The following is a 5,869-nucleotide window of genomic DNA, read 5'->3' as shown; positions in this document are numbered from 1 at the left end:
AGTTTTGCTTATATAGAGCTGTCACTGTATCTCCACTGACTATCCTCAAGCTGTCTTCCATGGCTGCGTTTAACTCCACTTTTAGACAGGCCTAAACTCGCAAACTTCCCTAAGCACTTCCTCACCTCCATTTTTAAAGTACATTTAACTTTGTCAAGTGGACTAGGGAAGTTTATTCTTGACGGAAGTTAGCTAGGGTAGGGCATAAAAAATTGTTCTTAAACGCAGACCTGGAGTGATCAAAGAACTCTTTGGAGTGACTCCAGTCCGCTCGTATTGTGACGAATGTCAAGTGACACGAATCTAGAGCGACACAAAAGTGGCATGAATTCCGAATTTTTTTTTTTTTTAAATGTAGCCTAGTTATTTTGCCTGTACATTTGGATTTTCAAGATTCCAGCACTGTCAAATGTAGTAATCTTCATGATTGAGTCTGCCTTAATAGTTTTGTTTATTATATTGTTTATTTGTTTAAAATTGTTCATTTGATGTCTGTTTTGTTTGTAAATTTGTCTGATTTCAATTAAAAAATAATTATTTATATATATATATATATATATATATATATATATATATATATATATATATATATATATATATATATATACATATATATATATACATATATATATATATATATATATACATATTTATATATAAAACGTTCAGACTGAGGTCGCATTGCAAAACCTCCAACCGGCCCAAATCAAATTCCACTTGGTTTGTGCTGTTCACATGTTATGAAAAAAACAATAAAAACAAAAACAGATCTGAGTCACATTTGATTTGAGATACTTTTGCCTGCAGTCTGGACATAGCCAAATTGTCAATGATTTGTGGAAACAACAGTTTTTTAGCCATGTCTGCGGTTATCTATAATCATGCAGATATAATAGAGATTTTTGTATTATTGGTATTTGGTGTTATTGTTGCATTACTCTTAGAAGAGGCGTTTTCATAAACTTAAACTATGACTCCCATCAGTCTTATCTTGTGCAGGTCTGTGCCAGAGGCATTATGGGGCAGGTTGGTACAGATGAGATACCAGTGTAATTATCTTGTTGCTTTGTTGTTTTCATCTTGACCCAGTTAGAGAGAGAAAGAGAGAGTTACATATGCATGATGCTGTTTGGAAAAAAATAATAAAGCAGTTATATTTGACTGCTGCTGTTTTTGTGTTTTCATTCAAGTTTATAGCAGTAACTTACATCTTTCTCCTTAGCAAGTTCATGAGAGTTCACAAGAGACGACTGTTCTGAATTTTCAATTTAAGCACACTTAACAAGAGTTTAACTGAATTATGACTTTTACTCTGTTCCTCTCACAAAGCTGCTGTGTGACTTTGATTATAATGTAATGTACAGACGACTTTAACGATATTTTATGTTACTTTTGCATCCATCCTGAAAGCGGTGTTGTTTTAGTATAATTTATACTGTTACATTTATTATTGTTTAAAGCTTTTATTTTTATTTAATTTAAGCTTAAGTTTGAACTTTTGTCATTTTTAGATTTTTTTTAAAATACCATTTTGTTTTATTTCATTTTTAGTTATTTTACATTTGTTTCATTTAGTTGCCAAGGTAACATTTCTAATTTAATTGGAAGTTTAATGTTTTCATCATATATTTATGTATTTTAGTTAATCTTTATATTAATCAACGGAAACTCATTTTTAATAGTTTTAGTTAACAATAACAATTCTGCTTTTGAAAGCTCTAGTCCCCATTCATTGTAAATGTAAAAAAAACAGAATCCAGCACGAAATTTTTCTGTTTGTTTCACTGAAGATATTAATATGTACATTTTTGGAATGACATAAGTATAGGTAAATGATGGGAGAATTTTTTTTACTTAACTATCCTTTATCAAATGATAAGAATCACTTTTACTTGTGGCAATAGCAGTTGAGGGATTTGTGGGGTGTGTCTAAACACGCATATGTGAAGCTCTTTGAAGAGTTTCTTATTTACCTTCAAGCACAGTCTGCTGGAAGGTAAACAGACTGCTGAGTGAGATGCCCTTTGCCCTGAGGGCCACAAGTTAACGCCTCTAAGCTTCTCACGCACACTCGTCTCATCTTGCATTCCCCAGCTGCGTGTCTTCAGAAGTCACGCTCTGGAGCTCTGGAAATAAAGACGGCAGGTGTGATTGCAAAAGACTTACACTTGACTCAAGAGATTCCAGAAATAAAATGTTGTAAAATTTCTAGTAAATGGTGTGCTTGAAATTGAACATGAATAATGGAGCCAAGATTTAGCCTAATATATATAAAAAAAATAATCCACCATCTTCTCTCTCTGAAAATATTTACACTCCTCATTTTTCCCTCTCAGTATTTTAGAGAGAGAGAGAGAGAGAGAGGGGGGGGGGGGGGGGGGGTATTATTCAGTGATACGGTGAACATTTTGTTCAGCTAACTGTATGTTATGGTTTTGCACAATGCTTGGTTTGCATCTTCAGATTTAGTGAGCAAAAGACAGTCAAAATAGCCTATCGATCAAAATGTTTGCAATTATTGGTAACACTTTATATTACGACCCGCAAACAACTGCGTAAGTACACCGAAATTACGGTGTACGTTTCCGTAATTATAGTGTACTTATGTGTAGGTATAAGGAAACAATATGTTACGTTTTGGGTAATAAAGGGGTAACAAGAAGATATACAACCTGCAAATAACTTCGTAAGTAAACCGAAATGATAGTGTACGTTTCTGTAATCATAGTGTACTTCCGTGTAGGTATAAGGGAACAATATGTTAAGCTTTGGGTAATAAAGGGGTACAACCAGATATACAAGCAAATTATTTATAATGTAATTATTTTAAGACTAACAGGTACCTATTCTGTTAATATATTCCAGGCAAAAATTGTACATCTGTTGTACAATTTTTATCACATTTCTGGCAAAATATGTTCTTGTGCAATGTAGTTACAGGATAATTTTGACATCTGTGGGTGGTAAATTAAACATATATATATATATATATATACAGGTCCTTCTCAAAAAATTAGCATATTGTGATAAAGTTCATTATTTTCCATAATGTAATGATAAAAATTAAACTTTCATATATTTGGGAACAGCCTATTTGTTCAGAAATTTCTTTCTGTGTCTTACCCTCTTGCTTGAGGGTGTCAATGATGGCCTTCTGGACAGCAGTCAGGTCGGCAGTCTTACCCATGATTGCGGTTTTGAGTAATGAAACAGGCTGGGAGTTTTTAAAAGCCTAAGGAATCTTTTGCAGGTGTCTAGAGTTATTTAGTTGATTCAGATGATTAGGTTAATAGCTCGTTTAGAGACCCTTTTCATGATATGCTAATTTTTTGAGATAGGAATTTTGGGTTTTCATGAGCTGTATGCCAAAATCATCAGTATTAAAACAATAAAAGACCTGAAATATTTCAGTTGGTGTGCAATGAATCTAAAATATATGAAAGTTTAATTTTTATCTTTACATTATGGAAAATAATGAACTTTATCACAATATGCTAATTTTTTGAGAAGGACCTGTATATATATATATATATATATATATATATATATATATATACACACACACATATAAAAACTTTCACATTGTATTGCAATGACACTTAAATGTCAGGGCAAATATACTGTGTAATTAAAACGTTTTTTTGTTTTGTTTTCTTAATAAGAGTAACTTTCTCTGTAATTACTGTGCAAATAGTGTTGTTTCGTATTGTTACATAGTAAGTAGTGTTTATTACCCGTTTCAACTGTGTATTTACAGGGTAAGTGTAACTCATGTGGGCTGTAAATTAAAGTGGCGCTTGTTACCCCCTTGTTCTGTGTAGTTACAGGGTAAAAACTTTGAAATTTTGTTTTGACATTTTTTTGTATTCAGAAATTAAATGGGATCCTTTATTGTATACTGCACTTACCCTGTAACTACACAGAACAAGGGGGTAACAAGCGCCACTTTAATTTACAGCCCGCAGGAGTTACACTTACCCTGTAAATACTGTTGAAATGGGTAACCAACACTACTTACTATGTAACGATACGAAACAACACTATTTGCACAGTAATTACATAGAAAGTGACTTTACTAAAACAAAACAAAAAAACATTTTAGTTACACAGTATATTTGCCCTGACATTTAAGTGTCATTGCAATACAATGTGATAAGGTAACTACTAAGTACTACATGGTACGTTCTAAACTAAAATCATAGCATAAACTTTTTTTGGGGGTTAACGTTAAGTAGTTTAGTAAGAAAAGCCAATAAATTAAAAAAAAATTATACTCTGCATACATACAGCCATATATATATATATATACGTTAAGTAGTAAGTAGTAAGAAAAGCCAATAAATTAAATTTGATAAATTTTTAATTTTATAAAAAAATTAATTTTATCATACTGTGCATACATACAGCATTATATATTATATAACGTATTATATATATATATATATATATATAAATGTATATATATATACGTTTAATTTACAACCCACAGATGTCAAAATTACCCTCTAACTACATTGCACAAGAATATTTTGCCAGAAATGTTAACGATGATAAAGTGATAAAAACAGACATACAATTTTTGCCTAGAATATATTAACAGAATAGGTACCTGTTAGTTTGAATATAATTACATTATAAATAATTTGCTTGTATATCTGGTTGTACCCCTTTATTACCTAAAACTTAAAATATTGTTCCCTTATACCTACACGGAAGTACACTATAATTACAGAAACGTACACCGTAATTTCGGTTTACTAAAGGCTGATTTATACTTCTGCGTCTGACCTACACCTGAGCCACTACGCGTTGGTTTTCATTTATACTTCTGCGTCGTTGTCCGCGTTGACGCGCAATTACACATGCAGAGGGAACATGTGAAACCCGAAGGAGGGGTTCTAACAGACCTATCACAGCGCTTGCGACCGTGTAGAATTGACGCGTTGTTACATTTTTGGAGAGGTGCACGTCAGGGTACGCCGAAGGTTATGCGCGCTACCCACAGCCTATGGCGTAGCTACGGCGTAAGTTCGACGCAGAAGTATAAATTGGGCTTTACGCAGTTGTTTGCAGGTCGTAATATAAAGTGTTACCCAATTATTCCACACTCTCTTTTTTGTATGATTATGTACCAGAGACTCTTTAACCCTTTGCTTCAAACACGCAAGGGAGGATAAGTTAGATACCCCCAAAAGAACTAATAAATAATAATATATTTAGATATGATATCATTGTGTACAGGATGATGTTGCCCCATCCATACGTAAAAAAAAATAAAATAAAAAGAAGATAAAGGGGTAGGCCTACAGTAAACTTGCCCCAACTATAACGTCTCGGTTACATATGGTAACCCTCGTTCCCTGAGGGAGGGAACGGAGACGTAGGTCATGACTGACCTATAGGAATCTCGCTAGAGAGGCCAATCTACTTCGAGTGAAACTAAAACAAGCCAATACACATTGGCGTGCAATCATTTACAACAGCTGTGCAGCCTCGCAGCGCGGGTATTTAACAAGCAGCTGGTGCGATTGCACAGTTCGTTTTTTGCTTCGGAGCCAAGCCTGAGAAAGCTGACCGCCCCGGCGGGCGGCAGCAGATGTGGCGATGGGACCTACGTCTCCGTTCCCTCCCTCAGGGAACGAGGGTTACCATATGTATCCGAGACGTTCCCTATCGGTCAGTCACTACAACGTAGGTCATGACTGACCAATAGGAATCCCTACCAAAGCGCCACAGCTGCTGCACCCCATCCAGCGCCCCCGTGCAAGCCTCTACACCTTCTTGCCTGGAAGGACGATAGGAGGAGGCTTACACAGAGTGATTCTGACACTGTTGTTCCGTGATAACCCATACAGTGAGATATTGGATA

This window comes from Siphateles boraxobius, unplaced genomic scaffold, assembly GCF_051911475.1.
Source record: "Siphateles boraxobius isolate OS27281-9 unplaced genomic scaffold, OSU_SipBor_1 6, whole genome shotgun sequence".
In the NCBI taxonomy this organism is placed as follows: Eukaryota; Metazoa; Chordata; class Actinopteri; order Cypriniformes; family Leuciscidae; genus Siphateles; species Siphateles boraxobius.
Note: the sequence above shows the minus strand (reverse complement) of the source record.